This window comes from Anser anser (genome assembly GCF_964211835.1).
Source record: "Anser anser genome assembly, chromosome: 5".
NCBI classification, from domain to species: domain Eukaryota; kingdom Metazoa; phylum Chordata; class Aves; order Anseriformes; family Anatidae; genus Anser; species Anser anser.
Window position 1 is genome coordinate 25,966,988 of NC_139725.1, and position 25,724 is coordinate 25,992,711.

At 37.5% G+C, this 25,724-nt stretch overlaps 1 protein-coding gene and 1 long non-coding RNA gene across 15 annotated transcripts in view; both read left to right on the top strand.

Annotated features, from left to right (window-relative positions):
- The window catches only part of CDIN1 (CDAN1 interacting nuclease 1), a 125,969-nt gene that overhangs the window by 295 nt on the left and 99,950 nt on the right, over positions 1 to 25,724 (top strand). The gene's annotated exons all lie outside the window — the stretch shown is intronic.
- LOC310900585 lies at positions 1 to 25,724 on the top strand. Of its 7 annotated transcripts, XR_014585246.1 has the most exons (7): positions 1 to 3,655; positions 7,281 to 7,820; positions 8,675 to 8,727; positions 10,418 to 10,480; positions 10,616 to 10,679; positions 11,799 to 22,051; positions 22,541 to 25,724. It is a non-coding gene; the product is annotated as an uncharacterized lncRNA (long non-coding RNA). The 7 variants fall into 7 exon arrangements; XR_014585248.1 differs by lacking the exon at positions 22,541 to 25,724 and having other exon boundaries at positions 11,799 to 22,527; XR_014585249.1 differs by lacking the exon at positions 22,541 to 25,724 and having other exon boundaries at positions 12,172 to 22,527.

Sequence of the window (25,724 nt, forward strand, 5' to 3'; positions counted from 1 at the left end):
CTCCCTGCCCTCCGCCGCGGCACCCCCCGGCGCGGGGCGGGCGGCTGGGGCCCGGTTGGCGGCCTGCGGGCTCGGCCGAGGGGCCGCGGGGGGCCGCGCCGCCAACCCCGGCCCGTGTCTCCAGTTCCAAGCCCCCACACGGTACCAAGTCACTGGGACACGCACACCTGCACCGACGGCGAAGCTCAGGGCTCGCCGGGACCTGAAATGTTAGGCACAAGGTAGAGTGTGCTTCTTCCCCCGGCTGCACCTTCAAATAAAAGCTCTCGTGGGGGTCCAAAGCGCCTGGCACGTCTCGTTACACACACCAAGCATTAGGACTTGGGACCTTTCCTCTCTGGGTGATACCAAGGGAGGAGGCTGGCCTGGGGTGCCGCTTCCCTCATGGCAAAGGGAAATGGGGATTTTGGACCTTTTTGGACCTCTTACATCGTGCTGATATCTGTTCAGTTGAAGGCTGGAAGAGATCAGCAACTTGCACGTGACCGTTCATCTGCTTTCTCATCCGAACTGCACTCAGGATTGTCAGAGACATGCCAAAATGACCACGGGCTACTGTGGAAGGTTGTACATGTCAGGATGCACTTATGCGATGAGCTTCATTTCTAAAATTTGCTTGCTACTGATAATAACAGAGTTGTAAAGGGCATGTTGTAAAAGGCGTGTTGCAAGCGAAAGTTCAGTAATGCCAAATTGGATAGAACTGGACAGGAATCCAAACTGGATTCCATTGGGAAACATGTAGCACTACCTTTAAAATGCAGCAGAAACAATACAGAAAACCTCACTTCCTTAGATATTCTACTGCTCTGGTGAGAGGTGGAAATAAATAAATAAAAATCATTCACATGCTTCCTAAGCAAGCCTTGCTAGTCTTATGACAGGTGTGAATGGGGGAACTGCCTGTGTGTAACTTATAGTAAGTGGATGAAGAGCCAACACTAACTTAGGCTTTTAAACTGTCCAGTGAAATCTTTTCCTTTTTCAGGAAAGTAATGTAGTTAAAAATCAAGCTGAGGCATTGATCCTGTTGTAGAGAAGAAGTGATGATGAAGCAAAGTGGTTGGTTCAGTGAACACATTGAGTTGCGTTGCTGGGAACCCAGCTCTGCTTGCACAGTACTTCTGCAGCTTGGGAAATCACTTACTGTGACAGCATGTATCTGAGGAGCATACACTCGGTGTTACCACTTTGGTTGTAATGAAACTAGAAGGGAGTTTGTGCACGTGTATGCGTGCATACATCCACACACGCACATTATTCTCTTTTTTTAGACTCCTTTTAAAGCTGTCTTGAAAGACAGTTAGAATTTGGGGTGGTTTGCCAAGTCAGTCACTGTGTGTAGGAACCTGCTTACAGTATCTGCAGAAATGAGCACTTCTAATAGGGAAAAACTATTTGTCAGAGAACTACCAGGCCTTTCTGCTGATACCTTATACTTCCCAGTGCATCCCTTTGATGCTGCAAAACATCCATTGACTCCTCAGTTTCAGAATTTGATTACTCCTGGAAAAACCAAGTACTAATAACAGAACGTGGAATTGCACGAGGGATAAAATTATGCTTTTTCTAAACCAGCTGGCTTCAGGTGTGGCAAATGCTGTAAAGCAGAGGTTAGCTATAATTATTTCTTCCATGATTTGCTTGCACGGAATACTGTTACATTGTCACATATTAGGAGATCAGAATGTCCCATTACGGAGTTTCTGCTTTTAGGCCTCTCCTGAGTTTTGTTTCTCCATCCTGAGAGAAAGCTAAAATTTTATGTTTGAATGATGGGTACAAGATTTCATCTCATCTGCTACTTTAGTCACTGAATTGCTACCTTTTCAAAATGTCTGCTTTAAGTGTATTTTGAGGAAGTTGCAGTTTCCTTCTTCTGCAAGTCTCCTATCTGTGAATGGCTCAGCAAGTGATGTTTATTTGTTGTCCTTTTGTTTATTTTTCATAGTAGGGCAGATGACAAAAAACCTCAGAGGAAAAAGTCTGAAGTAGCAAAATCTGTTGGGATAGCGATTTTGAGTTGCAGTTTAAAATTTAGAATAGGTTCAAACACCACTGCTTGCCTTTGCAGCAAGGGAGATGTATTGAAATAGGTGCATGTTATGATGCGAAGAGTTGGTACTCTCTGTAAAAATTACGTTGTAAAAGAGGCTGCCAGGAGAGATGTGTAAAATTGTTTGCCATCCTGAGTGCTTATTTGGAGGCTCTTTCAAGTTATCTGTTTGATAACTTTGTAGCTTATATTTTCTATATAAAATTTCTTATAATCTAGAACCTGTGTCATTCTCTTCAGGGATAAGGAGTTTAGCTGGACTTCTTTGCCTTTTTTTTTTATTATTATTATTCAAAACAGAATAGAACCCTAACTTTCTAATTCAGTCTTTTAAAGAAAACGTTCCAGAATATATCATGGTGCTTGCAGTGGTATGAAGGTGTCCATAAGCAGTTTGTCATTACTAAGGGTCACTGGTTCAAACTAGGAAGTACATCCAGAAAAGCTGCTTTCACCTTGCACTTTCATTCCCAGGAAGGATCAGTATTCCACTGAGAGCACAATAAATAAGTTGACAGTTTTCAAGTATTTCTGGTTCCTACTGCTTCACGGATCCTGAGAGTCTTTGGATTTCTGCATTAATTTGCTCAGGCTTTTTTTTTTTTTCTAATATTGTCTTACCTACTAGATTCTCTCTTGCCTATTGTGCTTCTTGACAGCCCACAGTTTTCTCTCCCTTTTTGTATAAGGTCAAAGTATGTTTCATATTTTGTTACGGGTCAGCGGTTGTTCTACAATTTATCCCTAAGAGCGATCTGTAATTTCCACGAAATTATTGCCACAATTTAGTGTGTATAAGTATGCATGTAGTGACTGCCAACATGATCTGTAATTCTGCATTTATAAGCATCTTTATAACAGCATTCATACTTTCTTCTTTTTACAAACCCGTAATGTTACAGAAAACCCAGATTTAGTGTAATTTCCAAAATAGAAACTCAGAAATCAAATTCCCGTTCTTTTTCTGCTAGTGCAGCACTTGTGTTCCATATCTGACTATTTGTTTGTTTGTTTTTAAGGTATTGGTTACACGCTTAGGAGTTGTCTTTCAACTTTGACATTCATGTTTATGTTCAACGTGTTTGTGTTTAACAGCAGGATTTGGGGATGATATGAGGATTATCGAAATGGAATTTTGTCTGCTAAGTATGACAAATCTCTGCCGCTGCTGGATGCAGTTCATTTGAGCGTCTTAACATATACAACACTGGGCTGCTAATTCTGAACACTTTGTGTTGTGCTTTTCTAAAGACCGCCAACTTTCCTGCTTTGTTTCTCACCTGGTTATTTACTGGCTAGTAATTTGTGTTTTCCTTTGTAACTTCTGTATTTTATTCTTCTGCTTTCTCTTTAGCCACGAACTGATATTCATCTGTGATAGTATTTTTCTCAGTGAGACGTAATGTCTGAATTGGATTGCCCATTGTAGGGCTAGTTGTAGGACTTGTAGGGCATTGCAATAAATGATCTGAAAAAGTTAGAATCTTATTTCCTTAGCACTTGTTTTTTCTCTTTAAAGTTGCAGGTAGAAGTACCCATCAGTAGAATCTTCTCCATAAAATCACCTTAGTGTTACCTATCTATGGTGACAAGATTCAGGTTGGAACTTTAAACTTAATATTTTCAAGTACCATTTTAACTTGCCTGGGAATGTCCAGCTTCTAAGAGTTTGATTCATACCCAAGTTGTATTGAGTGTAGTTGTTTCCGGGGGGGGGGGGGGGGGGGGAACAGTCAAAAACCTCAGTTTTTCTGAATATGGGAGAATGTGTAATTCATTTCTCTCTGAAAACTTTTCCTGAAGTTCTTACCAATAGAACATGATTGATAAATAATTGGACCCTACTCAAATCTGTACCTTGTACAATATTTTGCTCTCTTAGGTATCCAGTTCTGATGGAATTTTGCGGTTTTCTTGCTGGAATCTTCTGTCTTCTGCCAATATTTCTAAGGGTGTAAGGTTTGCTGACCCAGTTCATTAGAGTACTATCTTGTTTTTTCTTACTCAAAGCTTTTCCTGGTTTGATTCCGTTCTATGTAAGTCTGAGTTTCTTACACTGTTATGTCTGATTTAGGGATTCCAGGAACTTTCTGACAGTGCCAGTAGTCTCAGTAGTCTTGCTTTCTTTTAGAGATGACTTTTCTGAGTCTTTGCATTGAACTATCGTGAAACATATTTCAGTTCATCTAGGAGTGCTGTATTCTTCCATACCACAGTTAGTGTTGTCTGTATTGTTTCTCTTAATTATAAGTTGTTAAACAAACTTAGTGCTTCTAGCCTGACTTCGTTTTCAGTGCCTCCACTTTTATTCCTATAAAAGAAGCGTTCTTTTTTGAGCCCCTTTGAGTGCAAACTATGTTTGTAGGGAGTTTCAAAGTGCCAGGATTTCAAACTATTAGAATTTATAGCAGCTGCTCTGTGCAAGTCTTCACTTGCTACCTTTTCATCTGTGCATCTGTGTAAAGATGTACTGTTCTGCTTGTGCCTCATCTGTAAAAGCTTCCTGCTTGGTGATAAGGATGAGCATTTCTTACAGCAGAAACGTAAGGGAAGCTTACCAATAAGCAAGGGGACTAAACTGCCTGTAAGCAAGAGAAAAAGGTGATATGCTGGGTCAGAGTGGATTTTGGCCTTTTTTTAAGTGTGGTTATTTGGTTTTAACATACTTCACACCAGGCCTGGGAAGTGCCCCAACAAAATTTGTTGTTTAATAATGTGTCTGCATGGTAATGCCTGACAATGTAAATTAGTAAATATATTGTTTATTATTTGCTTAATTTTATCATCTTCTTAGTGATGGTTCATACTGAAACAAAGGCCCTTAAAGAATTTTAAACATATGACATCCAAACCAGCCAAACTTCTGATCATTTAAGACTCAGTTAACATCTACAACTACCTCAAAGGATGCTGTAACAAGGTGGGGGTTGGTCTCTTCTCCCAGGCAACGAGCAATAGGACAAGAGGAAATGGCCTCAGGTTGCACCAGGGGTGATTTAGGTTGGATATTAGGAAAAATGTCTTCACTGAAAGGGTTGTGAAGCATTGGAACAGGCTGCCCAGGGAAGTAGCTGAGTCACCATCCCTGGAGGTATCAAAAGATGTGTAGATGCGGTGTTTAGGGACATGGTTTAGTGGTGGACTTGACAGCGCTGGTTAGCAGTTGGACTTGATGATGTTAGAGGTCTTTTCCAACCCAAATGATTCTGTGATCTTTTCTTCCTCTTTCTCCACTGTCATTGTTGCCTCCTTTTGGGTTCTAGAGTTGGTGATAGATATGTGTGTTTTTCCTCTTCCAGCTGGTTTTATTTACAAGGAAATATATTATCTTTTCATGAATAATTTCATTCCTCCTTTATGCTGCTGCTGCTTAGTACAGACAAGCGCACAATGGTTAGGGTGTGGAACAGGAAGGTAGAAATGTTGCCTCTTTTTTTCTGTGTTTTTCTTTCTTTCTGTCGCTGGATTCTGGTGCCTGCTGCTAAAGGAGCCTGGAGATTGAGTCAAGGTAGAAGGAGAATTCTCTGTTCCCTGCTGTAATGTTCCTTGGAGCTTTTGTTCCAGGAGGGAGGACTGGCAGTGAAGCTTGAGAACAGAGGGCAGCTGGCTGTCTAGGTGGCTTTCAGAGCTCTGTGCTCTGTATATATAAGCTCAAGTGTATTAGACAATGAAATCTTACCTGTGGGCAGCCAACCTACTGGTGTGTGAGAAATCAGTTACGTTCTCTTCTGTCTGAAAAGGCTGTCATCGCAGCAAAACTGACATAATTTGGCAGTTTCCCTGCAACTTCTGCTCTTCTGAATGGTAGGTAAATTATTTTGGAAAGTAGATGAACAGTCTTCAGTCTACAAGCATTTATCAAGCAACTCTCATTTAGAAAGTTGCCTTTGTGCCCATGAGAGCTAACAACATTTATTTCTTAAAACAAAGGCATAGGTTAAGCTCCCTCTGCTTTTCTGTATTCTCACGAATTGTAATAATAAAATCTCACTAACCACCTCCTTGATTTCAGTAGACCAGTTCATGAGGGAGAAGAAAGTGGATTTTAGTGGCTATGCAAAGACTTGGAGACTTTCTTTTATGTTAAACTTAAGAGGAAAGAAACATTTTATACTACTGTTTGGTTTTGCCTATTACATGTAGCAAAAGCCTAATATAATTCAACCTTTGTTATGTTCTTGAAGCTACATTTAACCTTACATGTAGGCAGATTGATAATAAGAGATGGGAAGTGGACTTGGCTTGTTATTTGAAAAGCAAATTAACAATATACAGGTTTTCAGAAATGACCTACAATAAAAGGTAGCATGATGAAAATGTTCTTAGAGCAAAATACAAATTTATAAAGTAATTATATGACCTTTGAATTGATAGTGTTCCATTTGGAAATATATTCTTGCTATTTGAAGCCTTGGTGTCAGATCGTGATCTGTATTTTGGTAAGATATTACAGTTTTGGTAGGATGAACCAGACCGCAGTACAGGTTTTCTGTTTTCACTGTAAATGCCAGTGCACGAACCTTAGAGGCTTTGTAACTGGTTGGGTTTGGTGCATCATGCTGAAACACTATTTGGTTATGCTGTGGCCTTAAATAGGAAGGAGGCTAATTCTTCTCTGTGGTATGAAGTATTGCATCACAGAAATTAACTATATCGGCATATAACTCAGAAGAACTTTTTCTCATCCTTTATTCTTTAGATTAAAAGTAAGATAATTTAAAAGATAGCTATTGTTAACAGTAGATACTTTCAGAATGGGAAATGTAATTTTACTGAGGTTTGGTGTTCTCCAATAGCCTTAGATAGGATGTAGAAGGAAAATTCTTATGTTAGTATGGATAAATTCTAAGCCTTAAGGGGGGTGTATGCCTTCAGGATTTCTTTGGAAAGAAATGGAAGGGATTTTTGGGAGGATTGTTGACATGTTTTTGTTAGTTAAAGTGTAGATAGCATGTATAAGCATGTGCCAACATGAAATTAATTTTGAGGGAAGTACGATGTAGTTTTCTGTTACAATTTTTATTGTGTGGTTTTAGGTGTAATCATCCTCTTACAAACATTCCGACATATGTTGTCTATCCTAGTAAAATGCCAAGTTATTTTAAAGGTTAGCCTTGAAATTTTGCTTGAAATGTGCAGCCGAAATTAAGGTTGTACTTTTTGAATTCTTGAGTACTAACTTTTTTTTTTCTTTCTCTCTTAACCTTCTTCCCCTGCGATATAGGAAGTGCTACAGTACAGGAGTCCAGTTCGTTCAAAAAAATAAAAAATAAAAAGACGGAATAGAGCTTAACTACACTTGTGAAGTTCATATTGGCTGAGTAAAGTAAACCTTTTTGGCCTTGAGGAATTTATTTAAACCATTTAGAAGCCAGTCCTATATCCTTTGAAGAACTGATGGTGAAATACAAGGATTAGAGGAGGTCTCCTAGAGCAGAAGTGGAAATGAGTTCTCTATAATTAAAAAATGTGCTCTGAATCTGTTGTAGCTCTGTGTGTTAAGTGCTCTTGCTTAGTACAGAAGGAAGGAAAGAGGAAGAGGGGGAAAAAACAGAAAACAGGAAAAGAGAGAGAAGAGCAAAAAGAGAAAGAGAAGACAAAAAGGGGGGGGGGGGGGGCTGGAGAACAGAGAAAGAAGAACCAAAAGGAAAAGAAAAGGAAATTGAAAGAAAATTAAGAAGAAAGGAAAAGCAAGAAAAAGCAAGAGAGGGAGAAAGAAAATCCTTTTATATGTCAAAGCTGCTGGGTTTGTTTTTGTCACAATGTATGTTACTGTGTTGTTTCTTAAAGTTTAATTTGATTGTACTTTTTACCACTTTACAAATGATACGGTAGTGATAATCAGCAGTAGAACAGAAGTGTAAATCCTGTAACACTACTGAGTATTTCATTCTAAAGCAAGATTGGTGTCATCAGAGAGACCAACAGATGTCTACAGATTTAAGGGCCAGATTACGGTTGTTGTTAAGTAAGAATGAAGTGGAAGTTTTAACACTGACCATATGTGCATTTTAATTGACTTGTGGACTTTAGAATACCTTTATACTCACATTGCTTGTACAAAGGACAATGATGATAAAATGATAATTCTTGATTGTATTTTAGAACCAGTTCCTTACTGTGTCATTCTGAAGTCTGCAAACAAATCTAGGATAGAGTTTTATGGGCAGAGGGGATTTGGTACATCTGAGAGAAAAATATTTTATTCATGTATTGTTTTTTGGACAGTCATATTCCGGGCTATATTACAATGGCACAATAAATTGCTGAATATACTGTCTGCTGAATATGACCTCACCATGAAAAATTTGATGCATTAGAGTAGGAAAGGTTGGAATATATCAACCTTAGATGACAAGGGACTTTGAATTTTGACCTAACACAGATGACCTTTGTGTGCAATAAAAGTGAGTTTAATCTCCAGGTCAAGGTTGAGGTGAATGGTAGGGCAATGTGGATTAGTTTGTGCTCGCTATGGCTGGATCACACCTAGCAAGCACGGAAATTCAAGTTCTCTGCATTTTAAAGTAACCAAATGCTTATTTACATAAAGTTTACCTATATCTATTATACCACCTTTGAAAACTGTGCTGTACCTTAAGGCAACTAACTCTTCAGCAGGTGTAGGCTGATTCATTTGAAGCTCCGTGTTTCAGAGTAAGAAGTGCGAGGTATGTATATTCTGCTCCTATAGATCATTGAATAGGTAAGCTAAATAAAATTTCTCCTCTAGCATGTAGAAGAAAGAGTGTCAAGTATATTGCCTTGCTATGAAAAGGGAGAAATCTGGAAGCTTTATTTCTTTGACAGCTAACCTGTCTTTGGAACATCGGAAGTTTATTCCTAAGTGGCTTATCCTTTTAGGAGGAACACAATTAAGAGAGCTCTGATCTGTTTCACTAGGCAAATACAAAGAAAATGAGTCCTTTTGAGCACTCCCTTGCTGTAAAAGGTATTTGATCAAAGAAGCTAAGTTACAAAATGTTTTGGGGGTTGTCTAGGTTACATAATAAAGATGTATAGATGAATTTAAATAAAAGATTGTAGTGTTTTATAGTAGTCACAAACAAAATCTGTCTTTTTAACTGGTTGGTGTTCCAGGAGTGCTATTTTACGAACACGCTCACGGTACATGCCCTGAATATTTGACACAGATAAGAGTAGCGATGGTGCTGTTGGAAGGAGGGGGGAAGGAGGGAGTTCTCTTTAAATCAGCCAGGAAAAAAAAAGTTTGAGACTAATGGAAAGAACCTCTACTCCTTTAATAGAGCCTGCAAAATATATTCTCCAGGACTGATCAGCTCTGAAGGCTCTGGAGGTTTGATGATTGGAATGGCAGGAAATCACGCTTTCAGGACATAACGAATTGACTAGGCCATCCATCATTTGTTAGCATGCGCTGAAACGCTGGGTTTGTGTGCAGAGGTCTGTGATTTAGTAAATACTTGGGAGATGAATAGAGCTTACACACAAGGGAAGATATTGCTGTCCTTCAGCAGCCTTAGACACAGATCCCTGCTGAGAAGGCCGTCTGACAGCAGCTCATCAGTAACTGGCCTGTCACAGTCAGTGATGCCCACCAGCCATCTCCAGTATATTAAATGCATTTTTAATATCTGCTTCAGTAGATTTAATGAAGAAAATTTAGTTTCCATACTCTGATCAGTGCTTCTCCAAGTGTTTTAAAGCATTGACTGAAGCACTTCCAAGAAAGGAACTATGCTGATACCTGGAGGAGTTGATTGAAAATGAAAGTGAAACAGAACACAAACAGAAGTGCTATTATCCAGTTTCCTTAAAGCAAAACAAAAATGTTTGGAAAAAGCAGTGATCTTCTTAGAAACAATTGACCCTCCTGCAGAGGGACCTCATGCAGCATGCTGTACAGCAGCAGAGATGCAGTGCTGCAAAAGGTGTGTACATAGTGGTTCTGTTTAGTGTGGCTGGATTTGCCAAAAGGCATAATTGCATTTCCTAAGCTTTCAGTTGTTAGGTCTTGAGTCAGATCATCATTCTGTCAGGCTTTCAGAGTTCTCAAAGACAGTGGGTATGAATAGGAGGAATGGAACAGTAAATGTTTTCAATAATTCTGCAAACTACCTTAGATTTGGGGGGTGGGGGGTTGAGCATTTTTGCAAGGGATGCAGTTGGTGAAAATCATTGCAGCGTTCCATGGTATTGTTTAAACTGATGTAGGGTGTAAATAATAAGATACATTGGAGAATAAAACTTCTGCTATTCTTACAACTTAGCAGACTCATTGAGAGTTATAAAATACCAACATTCTGTTTGAAAGGATCGTAAGGAACTGTTTTTGTAACTCTGTACCAAATGATAAAATATTTTGCTATCTATATATAGATAAACTTCATAGTTGTTTGAATTTCCTGGGAACTTTCAGAGAAAACTTCTGTTTACGTGAAGGCAAGTATGTTGGTTTTGATTTTTTAATGAGATTCAATGCTTATGATATGTACTTCAAGACAGCAAGACAAACAACTCGATTTTGTTGCAAACATCCATTTGAAACATTCACTTCTTGAGCTTTTTTTCCCTCAGGAATCCATTCTGTGTTCACAGAAGAGAAAGCAAGTGCTGAATGAGACCTATAAATTTGATTCTTGTATGTGTCAAAACAGTAATGTATTAAATGCATATTATTATAAAAATTTAAGACATGTCCTAAACACTTACATTTATATAACACATGGCAATATTAAATAATACATTTTCTTGTTAGCATCTGTTTGCTGTCATTGTTGGCAGGGCCTATGATTTATTACTTAAATTAATGACTACAACCATTTTGGTCCTGATGTATGCTCCTAAGCTTATCATACCACTTAATAAAATAACATATATGCTTTTACAAGAATCATTGTTTAATTGTTTATTCCTTTTAAGTTTATGATGAAAATATTGTGTGTTTTTGCAATGTGAATGTCTCGGAAGATTGTATAATACTCCAAATTGAGTGAAATAATGACAGGGATTGATTTCACTAAGAATATGGAATATGCTAACAGATCCCATTAAAACTCTTCTAAGACAAGCGTAATAATTTGGTACAAAAAATAATTTAAAAAAAAAAAAAGAGAAAAGGTGTAGAAAAATAATTCTGTTTTCTTTCAGATACAGTGATTGTTCACTTGTTGGACTAATTGGTACCATACAAGTAGACTTCAAACTCCCGTTGGCATGCTTAGATTTCATGACCTATCATTAGTTTTAAACTTGTATTTCATGGAGTTCTTGTTGTCCATGGACTTCAAATGAAGAATTCAAAGTAAATGAACTTCTTGTCAGCAGGCTTAAAGTTGCCAAACAGGAATCTGCACCTCCTGTGGGAAAAGCATTCTGGTTTGGAAACCTGTTAGGTTGAACATTTCTGTTTTGTCAGCAACTAAAGCATTTTTATTGATCTTTTTTTTTTTAATGTATGTATTTTTTAAATTCTAGTGTGTGACATTTTGAATGTGGTTATGATTTGAAGGGGATCCATTATCCTTCCAGTGCACGCCCTAAGATATCCAGTAGCCTGATGGATAATGACAGTCTCATTGCTTTATGCTGGAAATTTCTTGAACTTGAATCCCCTGCTTTATCTTTCTCATCTGGATAGGATATTTAAGCAGTTGTTGCTGTCTGTCTAAACTGGTGAAATGGCTTCAGGTCAGGATGTGGTGCTGAAGAGGATTTAATTGTTTGGGTGAATGTCCTCTGTTTGCGTATCTGCATCTAGGCCCACAAGGTCTTGGAAGTGTTTGATATCCTTCATTCCCAGAGAGCTCCAGGAAGCTTCAATGCTGAAGAAAAATATCCTAAGATAGCACACGTTCTTCTTCCATAGAAAGCAGGATGTTTTCAAATATTTCGTTGAGTAAGACCTATGTGATACCTATGTGAACTGTAGTAGGTTGTGTAATGCAGCTTGCTGGAAACTGTTTTAAAGACAACATAAAAACTATGACCGATATAGAGGTAATACTTCTGTAACTGAAGGGGTTTTCACATGAATTAATACAAAATTGTCTTTTGGAGTTCCTCATTGTTATTGTGGACCCAGATGGTGATAATGGCACCATGTCTTTCTATTTCCATTTGTGGTTGGCTAGGAGGTGGCAGAACTTGCTATCAGTCCACTACTGATACTCCTACAGAAGAAAAGGCTACTGAACACTAGCCCTTTCCAGCATTAATACAAAATGCATGTCAATCCAGCTGGCCTTCAGTTTTCAATACACAGGTGAGCAATGTGTCTTCCTAGACAAGGTCATTATCACAGATACATAAAATATAAAAAAATCGAAATAACACACAAGCTAAATTTTTGCTTCTTAAAGTGTTTAAAAAGGAAGTTTTGTTTTGAACAGTTGACAGGTACTCCAGTGAGGCCAAGCAAGTTCGTTTCTAAATACAGTGTTTACTGACCTCATTGCAGCGAGTTATCTTACACAGAAAGATGTTATACTTTATCCTATTATTAGAAACAGGAAAGTTTAATTATTGACCAAAAAGAGAAGTCTGACTACATTTTCATCTCATTTGTATTGTGTTCCTTTGACATCAGTGGTCTGAGAGAGAAAAAAGAAAATGGCTGTTTACAGGATAAATGCATGATTTTAGTCTGTTGGATTTTTTTCGTAGCCTTACCCATCTGTTTGGTATGCCCTCTAAGTGATTTTAAAAAAAAAAAAAAAAAAAATCCTGTTGGGTTATTCAACAGCTAGTATCCACAAGCTTCCAGCTTATGCTTTTTGTTTGAATTTACTATTTACAGATGGACCTCACTAGTGACTGACGATCATTTTTATACATGATTGTTTTTGTGGTTTTGAGGTTTCTGGATAGAGTTTTTGTCCATTTATCTAGTCATATTTGTCTGCAGTTCTGACATTTTCAGTCTCAATAATTGAAAAATACTATTCAAATGTTTCAGCTACTTTGAGAAATTAATCTATTTCTGTGTAGACTGGTTGGGAGAGGGTCAGCATTTATTACATGGTAATCATTGGCTCTAATTTATTTTGTAATTCTTAGCTTTTTAGTCTCCTCACCAGGGATAATATATCAATGGAACTTTGCATTAGTGGATCGGGATGTATACTGAAATAACCAGTTAAAATTATTAAAATATGCAGTGGAAAGCAACGTGCTTAGTTTAATGTGCTTCTGAATATTAAATGCAAGTAAAATGGTATATAGACGTGGAGCCATTTGTTATATTTTAGTATATGAAGCAATAGCTGTGTAAACCTTAACCTCATAATTTTGCAAGTTCCACTTTATCATGTAGCTGTAAAAGGTAATCAAAATAAATCATAGAAGATGAAGAAATATTTTCTAGGGCTTTCTGTCTGCTTTCAGAAGTAGAGCTTGATCCATGAAATTTTAGTAAGCGTATTAAATAATACAATATGATGTGCAACGTGTCAGGTCTGATAAATTATTTTGTATAGGACATTTATACAACATATGGTGAGCTGCTATGTGAACAGCTTAATGACTAAATTATGTTAATCTTCCTTGCCATATTTACTTTTCATTTAAAAAAAAATGTGTTTTCAATTTTTGATTTTACTTTTTTGATCATGGGCAGATATAAGAAAGGTGTAGGTCATCTCCAAGAAACTGTGACAGTGATCCAAGGTTCCTCAGCTGTGCAGTGTACATAACACAGATGTTGGGAGAGTCATCTGTCAGCTATGCCTCTCCTACGGAGTTAAAGTTCTAGGGGGAAAAGAATTCGACACAGTGCTGTCACTGTTACATTTTCACAATAGAAGAGCATGCAAATATTCAACCTCCTGCTTAGCAGTAGTGCCCTGTCTAATGTCTGTGCTGGTTAGAATAAAAAAATAGTGGGTGCATCTAGGGCTCATAGATCTGACAAAGGTCATGCTATGCTGGGCATTTGAATTGGAAATTGTCTGGACTTAGATTTTATAAAGCTCCCACTGTTGTCGGGGAAAATTTCAGCAGGGTTTTGTCCCTAGAGAGGCCTCTTAGGCCCTTTTCTGTCCTATGAATGAATTTAGATGTGAGGGTTTCTCCTGCCTTAAAACTGTTAAGTTCATTTTGCATACATCCCCAGAGAGAAAAACTGGCAGATGCTTTTGTCTTGGAAGTGTTTAAAAGAAAACTGCAGAACAGGAACAAGGGAGAGAAGGGGCCCTGTGTGGAGTCCCAGAACATTTTGGAAATGGCCAATATGCAGTTTTCATCAGTACTAAGGCGGGGCGCAATATGGTGCCTGTAGCTCACTGGGGAATATGAATGTTGATTAAGCATACTCCCAGGCTTTGAAATCCTGAAAGCAGTGTCAGAATAATGGATGTTGAGCAAATGTCAAGCATTTGTTAATTTCTCTGTTATTTGGAGTTTATCTACCATGATCAATCAAATAAACTAGTGCTTCTCTGTTGTGGCATGTGTCATTGATATGGTGATTAGGTGGCTGGAGAGGCCTTCTGCCTTTTTTTGTTGTTTGTTTGTTTGTTACAGGTAACAGATTACATGGGAATGACCATAACTTTAACTTAAAGATTTGTTTGTGGTTGGTTTAGTGGAAAGTGGTGCATTAACAAAATACTTTAGGGTACCAAGAGAAGCCAGCTTTGCATATCAGCTGTGCTAACAATAAAATTCACTCTTTTTTTTTTTTTTTTTTTCTGGGCCTTAAAGCTTTACTGTTGTGGGGAAGGAGAAATTACTGCTAAGTGAAAGTTGATCGAAGAAACTGTTACTTAAAGGAGAAGTTTGAAAACAAAAGGTATCCACCCCAAATTAGTATTAGTCCACAGATTGGTCTCCTTCTTCCCTCTAAATCTTTGGTTTCTATAATATAGGTCTCAACACCCCTGGTTTTGATTGGGAAGCTTTCAGGTGCCCTTTAGTTAAAAGTCGAGGGGATGACTCTCACCTTTTTGTAAGAACATGCATTTTTTTTATAAGAGTATGTCAGATAAGCTGGTAGTTACTGACTAGCATACAGAAATGGAAACAGTCCAGTACAGAATATTTTTTCCTCCAGCTTCTCATTTGCCATTGTCTTCTGATATCCTAGTTCTGCTAATTTGCCATTATTAGGAATTAGGAAGCATACAAAAACCTGAGAGTTAAATGTGGAGAACAAATTTAAAAAATAATCTGAAGGAAGAAAAGACACAGTGGCCTTTGCTGCTTTATCATTAATGTATTAAGACTTAAAAATGGGAGAGGGATAGGGTTGGGATGTTTTGTTTAGGACCTTTTTAAAAACTGCTCAAAGGATGTTAATTGTCAAATTTCACTGAATTCTAGTGAAGTTTAGTTACCCTCCTCTCATGGATTTTTTTTTTTCCAAAGTCTGGTCCTTATATGCTTTAATGCGAAGACAGCAATGTATATTTTTATTACGTTTTTGACAACTCCCAGAAATTTAAGAAGTGTCAGTGAGTCATGCCATATGACTTGATGCAGTTTGAGGTCATCTTTAGTTTATTTTAACACAGAGCAAATGTTTGATGTTGAACTAGTTTTACTTCTTCCATGGTTCCCACATATTTATTTACCAAGGCCGCTGGGCCCATTCTAAGACCAAGTCAGATTTTGGCGCTTATTGAAGGTGGTGCTCTACGGTGAACCTATGGACTGTTTACATCAGGGATGACTCTGTTCAGCTAGGGCATGGCATCAGAGTTCTGCTGGAAGCCTGGCCTCTGCGGCAACGCAGGAAGCAAAGCGGGTGATCCTTGTCCCCATTTTCAGAGTAGTACAAAGAACAAGGGAAGGGAAAGGAAAGGAAAGGAAATTTTGATTGGTAGGAGTGGAAAAGAAGGGTAGAGAAGTGTTAGGGTAGAATAATGTAAAATTGCGATCACCTCTTGTCAGATGTTCTCTTATCACCTGCCAATGAATGCATTTGTCACAGTTCTAGATAGGCAGTTTTAAAAAGAATCTTGGATGGCCGCTACTAAGAAGGAACAGCTGGATTTCCTTCTTAGTGCATTTTGCCATGTTTCCAGGGTTTACATTAGTTTATTCCCTCTACGTAAGCGATGCCCTCTAGTAAGCTATACATGAGAGGCGTAATCAACCTTAAACTGGAAGACTTCAGTCTTGGAAAGACTGAAAGTAGGCTTTGTAAATATAGGCATGCGTGCTAAAATACCGTATAGATACACAACAAAGTACTGCACTGTCAGCGAGGTGGATAGGCAAGAGTTATTCTGTATTGATTTTTTTGTATGTGTATTATTATCAGCAACTTTTAAATGATAAACTTCAATACACTGTTTAGGGTATGAGAATAAAAACCTCTAGTGAACTAGTTATAAATGGGTTTATTTCTTGCCTTAAATTAGTGTCATCACCCAAACTGGAATTTACTTAAAACTGCACTTCTGTACAATCCGTGTTTGATAGAGCTAAAATTCTTTAAATTATATCCCGTGTGAGAAACTTCAGGAAGATCCCGATTTGTTTAAGGAATTAACAATTTTTGATTGGGTTACTGGAAGCTTTTTTGACTTAAGGTGTTCACTTTTACCCTGGAGATAGCTGTGCAACAGTGTGTGTGCTTGACATGTGATGCATGCAAATGCTAAATACAGTAGCAGCATGAGGCAAGTGTCATTAACAGTAATTTATGTAATGAAAGCCACCTGGCTGTCTTCGTAATTAATTGCTTGTAAATAATAAATTTAAATATAATTTATAGTTTTCTAAATTTGATTATATATTTTTAGGAGCAAATTGTTTAAGGGTGTTTGGGGATTTATTTAGTTTCAAATTGGCACAGATATGCTTTTTACATACAGACTAATTTTTTAACATAAAATGAAGAGTCTAATTAGCTTCAATTTGTCATTTACTAATAAAAATAGTTTTCTAAAATTAACTTAAAGCATTTATGGTTTAGGGACAATGTAGATTTGAAGAAAAAAGTTATAAAGTGGAATGATCCCTATTTTCCACAAATCAGGACACTTAAGATCATAGTCTGAAAAACCTCTTTAGATGAGGTGTTGTACAATCTGACTTTTCTTGGGAGGAAAGGGAAGACAATAGTTACCTAAACAAAGTAAAGACAAAGAACATGAAACAAATACATCAACATACTTCAAATATATCAAATACTTCTTTCCGATAACAGCCAACTAAGTCTGAATGTTATTTCAACATAAGGACTTTGGCCCTATCAAGAGGGCAGGTAGAAAAGATGAGGGATAAATAAATCCCTGGCTTAATTTGCAGCTTCCCTGCCTTATCTGCTTGTTGAAGTCCAGTGTAATTGCAGCTAGGTGCATGTTTCGTTGCACAGCTGTCATCAGGTAACCAAAACTTCTGTATTTCTGTCTGATGGAGCAGCATTTAGATGGTGGTACAAAGAGAAAAAAGTTCAAACTTGAAAACATGTTTTCTGTGTAGCCTTAACTGAAATAAATTGAATTTAAGTATGGATGGTGTACATTTAAATGCAGCCAAAGCATTTGCAGAGGTTTTGCTTTTCTCTTTCAGTCTCTGCCTTGCCTCTATTTAGGGAGTATGTTCACTCCCTCTTTCCTGGCTGTTATGTTCCTGCTAAACTGAGGACATAGACATAGCAAATCTGCTTATGTGGCATCATAATATTAGTCTCAAGCTTTGCAGTTATTTTGTTTAATTTCTTGAATTTATTTCTGAGAAATTGTATTGGCAGAGTTAAAAGGAGAACATTAGAGAATAGCAGGAGAAGGAAATGGGGAGGAAAAGTCCTGAGATTATCAAACTGAAGCTGGGAGGCAAACTCTATTTGACTCCTCCTATCAGTTTCTTTTGTCAGTGGGCTCCCTGACTAGATGATCAAAGGGTACCAGAGTAGTTCTGGTATGTGTAAGTTGAAAAGATTTGAAAGTCATTGAAGCCTTATGTCAGAATATTTGTCTAAGAGTTTTTATTTCATGTTCTAGCATTGACACTGTATTTTTAAACCTGTGTTGTGAATATCCTTTGGTTTTGTATTGTAGCAGATTCTGTTTGAAAAATGAACTTTACAAAGTAGCTTTATGTTTTTGTGGAAGAGACTTTACTTGAAGCATTAGTGGAAAAATATTTATTTACAGGGGTCTGTGTGTGTTTGGCATTTAAGTAGGTTTCGAACATACTACAACACTAATGTTTAATTCTGGAAAGAAAAATACAGACAATAATTTATCAGAAATATTATTCTGCTATTTGCTTACTAACATGATGAGACCAAAATGTAGTTTCTTTTCAACTGGAAATACCAGTCCTCTGTTCCAGTGTTTTCAGAGTTCCATCTTCAGCCACAAAAGCTACCGCTGCTTATTCCCTCGGAAGGGGACTGTTGTTCGCACTGTGAGTGTACAGAAGCATATAGGAAAGAAGTGTCTTCTGACTTCTTTTTTTTATTTGGCTAGATCAAAAATACCTTGTAACAGTTAGAATATTGCATATTTTGAGTTAAACTTGTATTACTGCTGTGGAAAGTTAAGTTTTTTTGTTATTAATGGAATGAGGTGGAATTAAATTTTTTGGAGAGCAAGCGCTATGTTGTGAGCACTGCCTGTATTGATAATTGGTATTTACTTCTGCATTTTTTTTCACATCAGTTACAAATTGTTTGTTGTCTGCAGTTGTTTTAAAATATATTGGCTGTTACAACAGACACCAAAAAATGAGGTGTCTACAGGAAGAATTGGTGCCCTGTTCTTAAAGGAACTTCTAAGTCTTTCTAAATGAAAAATCATTCAAACAGTATCTAATACTGGCAATTTTCCTCTGTCTGCTGCTAGAACTTATTGGCCAACTAGGTCAGACATTATTAAAGTTCAAGTGGCCCAGTGGGAAAAGTAATGGCCTTATGCTACTATGAATTTTAAATGCTGCCATTTCTATGTATTGCACCATCATCTGTTCTTGCACATCACTAAATTGTATAGAAGTTGTGAGACCAACCAATGTCAAGGTCATAGAAGTGATGACTCTTCGCAAGTAGCCTTCTCGGAGCTTTGTCATACAGTTATTCTCAAAACCTTGGCTATAGGCAGCAAAGTTGTGTGCACATGCCTGCATTTAACCTTTTCATTATTCTTGGATATTGTGCACCTGCAATGTAGGAAGTCTTTTTCTGCAGACTCTTTATTTTTGGTTTTTATTTTTAAACCTACCAAAGCTATAAATCTGATGCAAAGACACTTTTTAGTATGTAATTCATATTTACATCTTCTGAGTCAAGCTGTTGTACAGTTTAATGACTGTGTCAGCTGTACCACAGGTACTTCTTTTTATCTATATATTTATTGAATTTTTATGGTATAAATATATTTATAATGGGAGTATTTCCCCAACACATGATATTGGTTTTATGGTTCCCAAAATACTGGTATAGCTGGAAAGTTGTGATATTGGAAGATACCTGCTTTACAGAAATGACAGTGCTGTAACTGAAGACCTACTGTCTTTTATGTGACTTAGTTACTCCAATTCAAATTCAGATTTAGGCACATATAGACATACGTTGACACACGTGTATATATACATACATATACAGACACGTACATTGATTTAGCTTAAATTGGTTATTTGATGGCTTTAAATTCATGTTAGATTTGTGAATGGTAAAGTATATATGTGTACAGAGACAATAATTTGCTTTTTGAGAACTTCCACTCAGTGAAGTGGCCACAAACATATTAAACCTTTAGGAAAGATTTTAATATTAAAAGCTGCAAAGAGAGGTTAAAACCATAACGTTATTCTAGTGGTCAGTAACTTTCTCTCCCTCGTTCCACATCCTTTAATGCTTAGATTTGTATCAGCATAGCAGTTCTCAAATTTTAGTAAGCCTTTGTTATTCCTGAGGCTTACTAGATCCTATTGTGGACACATTCAGGTGGTTAAGAAGCCTTCTTCCCGTCCTGACACTTGGAAGAAGTTCTGAGAATTCACTTGTTGTCACCTTCACTCACAAAGGAAGTTCACCATCAGACTGGTTTTAGTTGATTTACAGACATAACTGCAGTGCTTGTTAGCCTACATCCTGCAGTTCTAGGAAGCCATGGAGGCTTTACACATCTGTGTATGTATTACACATTTGAGCCAATGCTGCTAGATCTATTTGAAATAATTATTTATGGAGTTTTTAGAAATCGAGTGGTTAGCATGCGATAAGCAGTATGCAAACATAGCTTTCTTTAGGAATTCTTGTTGCAAAGATTTTGCAGCACAGAAGATGAGAATTAATATGCTCAGCTTTGTTTCATGTCTTTAATGATGGAAAAACACATTTCAGACTCACTCTGGAATTTTAGGATAGCTGCAAGGATTCTCCTTTCACCTCCAGACATTTAAGTTTGTCAAAATTATATATTTCTTTCCTCACATAGATTCTTTGTTCAGCGTGGCAGCATCACACAATTGTAGGCCTAAGTTGTATTTATTATTATATTTTAAAGATCAATATCACATCGGCAAAAATATTTTAAAACTTATTATAGATAGAAAGAGAAAGTTCATTTCTGGTTACTAGAAATGAGGGTCTCTTGCTGTCTGCTTCAGAACATTTCATGACGGGATATGACTAGCACTCCATACTCATGCTGAAGAATGTGGAAGGAAAGAAACAATTTCTTCCATACCTGAATTCCTACAATAGCTAAGATGCACTGTTGGATGCTCTTTCAAGAGAAGCTTTGACAGTGCTGCCTTGGGATTTCACACATTACAGCCTCTGAATTTTGGAAATGCATATCCTATCCTCACATAGTCTTTTAACCATTATGTTTATCATCTTCCTGACGTGGAATGTTCCATTTTGTGAAAGGGAAGCAATGAAGGTATGTTCTTTGTAGATTTCATGTGTTAGGGAAAAAAGAAAAAAAAAAAACTGTGTGTATGATATGTATTACATTGGTTTGTTTCATAGTGGACTTTGCTGTCCCCCTGCTTGTCTCCACTTGTCTGAATTGTTACTGGTTTAAATACTGTAGTTCACATTTACTCTTGATTTTTTTATATATTTATTTATTTACTGTTCAGGTATTCTTTCTTTGTTCCATCACAAAATACATGAAATGTAAAGCAGCATTTTTAGTTGTGCTATTTTGGGCAAAAAGTGTTGAGTTAAAGTTGAGAAAAAGGAAATTCATTTTAAAGTGAAGAGATGAAACAAGTAGAAACTTGTTTTTGTACCGAAAATTTTACATTTTGAGAAATTTCAGAAAATGAAGTGGGAAGTTTAAGTTTTATCCCTAAACAATTCATTATTTGAAAGGGATGATAATAATCATGTCATAATCAAGTCATGTTTGGATTTTCTCAGGGCAAGGCTCTAGTAAGTAGCAAATATTAAGTTGGACAGCACTCCAAGTCTTGGCTAGACCTGCAAGCATACTTTGTAGAGAAGTTGATTTGATCCAATTAAAATCTTTGGGTCCTTACTAGCTGCTTCTTGGCCATAATTTTGCATCATCTGTAGTTATGAAGCACTGATCTGTGTCAGCATATTATCTATTACTAGTTTATACTCACTGCAACTCATTGCAAACATTTCTCCAGAGATGATGGCACTTCTAATGAATCCCAGAATCTGATAGAGGAGAGACTAGTCTAAGTTTTATTCTTACATGTTAAATAACTGAAAGGCATATTATTTTTCTGGCACCAGACTTGCAATTGTCTTTTTAGCTTGACTTATTTCTAGCATGTTCTGGTCTGACTTGGGCATCCCATTCTAAACGTGGATGGGATTTGAAATCTGTAATACTTTTTTTTTTTTTTAAATGAAAAGCAAATTTTTATGTCTTTATATCATTTGGAACCCAGAAATAACATTTCAGTATTTTTAAAGAATTATTTTCTTTAAACAAGACATGAACATTTTGTAGCGCTGGGTAGGTTTTAGATTTCACACTGTTTTCTGCATAAATCAGGTTCTGTATTGACAAGAGCACAAACTACATCAGGCATTCAGATGGAAGTATGCCACTAACATCAACAGAGTAACAAAAGGTAAATTGGTTCATTACGGACACTGCTGTACAAGAAAAAGAGGGTATTTCAAGAGCTAGGCTGGTTGCTTTGAATGGAGTTCTGGGAGTTATCTCCATTAGCATCTGGTATTGCAAAAGGAAATGTTTCCATGAAAGTGGCTGCTACAAAACTTACAAGGAAAGTTGTCTTGCTTTACTGGAAAATATACCAGTTATTTAAACTAGGTAGTACTGAGAATTATGGGTTTGGGATTTTGTTTGTTTGTTTTAGAAAATCTGCAAGTCCATACCACAGCTCTACAGTCAGTTCTTGACCAAGGAGCTTCCTTTACAGAAACATGTCTATATATTCCCAGTCATCCAGTAAGCCATGAGGCTTACTATGAAGTTTATTCTGTAAGAGGCAATTATGCAACGCTGAAATTTTATTTTGAATAAAAGATTTTTTACGTGGTATGGTTGTTTTCCTCGATACCTTAGCAATATTAATTTGTCTGCTCTTTTGCAGCTTTGAAATCCTGCAGAGGAAGGCTAGAGCCCTAGGCATTTGGCTGCTTCTGTAGCAGTAATGGCACTCAGCACTAACCACAGCATGGTGGGAGGTTAGCAGGGACCTCTGGAGGTCTGCTGCAGCCCCCTGCCCAGGTAGGGCCACCCAGAGCAGGCGGCCCAGGACCACGTCCAGGCGGCTTTTGAACATCTCCAAGGAGGAAGACTCCAAAGCCCCGAACTCTGTAACTCCACAACCAGTGCCAGTGCTCAGTCATTCTCCCAAGTTCCTGGTGGTGTGACAAAAACTCATGTGTTTCAGTTTGTGCCCCATTGCCTCTTGTCCTGCCACTGGGCAACATTCGAAAGAGCTTCGCTCAGTTTTCTTTGTAGCCTCCCTTCAGATATTTGTATGCACTTGATAGATCCCCCCTGAATAAGTTACATGGCAGTAAACTGAATTGTTGGCATCAGCTGCTGTGGTCTTTTTGTGCTATGTCTTGCAATGCAGATTCATGTTCGTGACTTCTGTCCCATCTCCAAGTACACTGTACTGTCTTTTTGCACAGTTTTCAAAACCATGATGTTTGAGTTTGCTGTCAGTGGTACCTTGCAGTAGATGCTCCAGCTGTGTTTTAGGAGCTTTTTCATTTTGCCAGGCAGTTTTCATTTTGTCAGTGGCAATGGAATTGTGGCAAGGAAACATCGAGTGGCAGATGAGTGGTTTTGGTGTTTAACAGGGAAACTATGTTAGTAAAAGAAACACGGAAGCAGCCATGTGAAGATGCAAATCCACTTCTCTTGGGGAAGGAGGAAGATCTGGTAGTAAGGCTTGAAATTCTTTGAATGGTACTATTGAAGTAGTGCTCTGTCACTGCTGTAATGTTTTTGTACTGTAATCTAGTATATATCCAACTTGTTCAGTTCTTGGACTGAAGTTTTTTTTTAGTATTTGTGGCAAGTCTTAAATGATCTGAACAGTTGGAAGCATAGGAGAGGAGTAAACTGAAGTAGAAAGATGAATTCAAGGACACCAAGGGAACAAACGGACAAGAGTCAGCTGTGTGTAGGAGAAAGAATGATCTCAACTCTTTGATATGTCAATGAATGTTTTAAGATAATTGTACAATAACTACAGTAATTCTACAGGCAATAGTCTAAAAATACAAAATTGGTGTATCAGGTGGAGAACTCAAACCAAAAATCCAGTTAAATGCTGTCCTGCTTGTTTGGTTGCTTGGTTGCTTGGTTTTTGCTCTGTTGTTGTTGTTTTGCTTCTGAATCTTTTGTTCTGCATTCAGTTCTACCATTATGACCATGTAAATCTGCAAGATAATAATAGTTACGTGGAGAGCCATTAGGGGGCCATATGTATCCAACTTATTTATAGACTGCTGGGGTTTTTGTTTGGTTGGTTTTTGTGTTTTTCAAATAAATCAACTTGGAAAACTATAGCTTTGCATATGTATTTTGCCTGTGTACATATATAATCTTAATTTCTTTCCTTTGTTCACCTTTTACTGATCACATCTGCATATCGAAGGTTGTCATAACGGAATGATGCACCTTTTTGGGGAGGCATTGTGGTACATATCTCTTAGCTTCTGTGACAATTATGTATATTTAAGAATATTTAAAATCTTGACTATATTGTCATTTCTTTCTCTGTAATCGGTTAATTTCTTAATCTGTATATTAGATGGGTTATATTGCTACTGTTTTTCTACAGTTTTAACGTTCAGTCAGTGAGTACCCAGGGAGGACATTCTCACATGTAAGATGCCAGAGACCAAGGCTCAGCTTACTGCTGTCACACAGATGCGTTGCTGGGCAGACAAGCCTATGCTACAGTATTGTGGCAAAGACGCTGGAAGCACAGATACAGATAACCAAAACCAATAAGCTCACTGTATAGCACAGCATTAACCTGGTTACTTTGCTCCTAATGCGTCAACTAGTTGATCTAGAGGTAACTTTATATCGTGCTGTATAAACATACCTTCTGTTTTGACTTGAACACGCCATTTAGTCATTCTGTGCCTCGGTTTTCCCTTTTCAAAAAGGGAGTCAGACTTAAATTAGTATCCCCAAGGAGTGAAAATTGCAAGGAAAAAGGCCATTTAAGTAGGGACAGCATATTTACATTAAATGTAAATATGATGTAATACAGGCATTAAACTCACATACAGGAAATCTGGCAGAAGAGCAAGACTTTAGAGACTGCAGAATGTTTGAACTACCTATGTTATGCCTTAGTAGGTAAGCTCGTGACAGAGAAAATGTTAATTATTCATAGTGCTTTGCTGTACCATAAAACTCGATTTATTGAGACTATAATTTGTTCAAGTTGCATGTAGTAGGAAAATATATCAGAAGTAATTAATTGTATTCAGGATGTGATGAGGTAGATCTATCCACAGAGGACAATTGAAAACAGTAGCGGTGTGGTATTGATTGCCTTTCAGAGGGAAAAAAAATCTTGTCCCATTTCTAAATGTTAACAATTCAGAGAGAAAAATTCCCACTTGGGAAGAATGCTTTCCAGGTTGCTTCATTGCCAGGTGTTTGACATTGAGTGGAGCCTTAGATGAATGAAGCTTATGGCAGCTTTTGGAAATGACCGACTCCGGGGAATCTCGGCTTCCTGCTGTGAAAGTTTCTATTTTCAAAGCACATCAGTTTCAGTGGGAATGTTCCAGTGGTCCCATATGCTACTTCTGACAGAGAGGGAAGTTTTTAACCTGAATATGAGACAGCTACTGAAGAGGTTCCCTTGCTGCTAACAAAATGAATTTCAATATGTTGCCAATGAGCAAGCGGTATGTTCCCAACTGCTGATGGAATTTAACTCCATCAATTATTAATGGAAATTTTGCTTTGTTTTCCTTTTTGTCTTTTCCCTTTTAACTCCAGTACCTGCTACTGCTAGGACTTCGCGGATTCTGAAGCTGAAAAAGAATCACCCAAACAATATGCTAGTTTGCTTTGAAACTCTTGCTATATTTTCCTCCCCTCCCTCGTACGCTCTCTCCTTGACCTAGCAGCAGGAAGCCTTTGTCTGAGGTGTTCATCTGGAACAACTTTTCCACACTTGTTTTCATGTTCTGTTAGATTACAGGGCAGCAGGCCTACCTTTGAAGCTCCCTTCTCTTTTGTTTCTTTGCAGTGCACTCCAGTAATTAACTTTGTCCTTCTTTTATTTG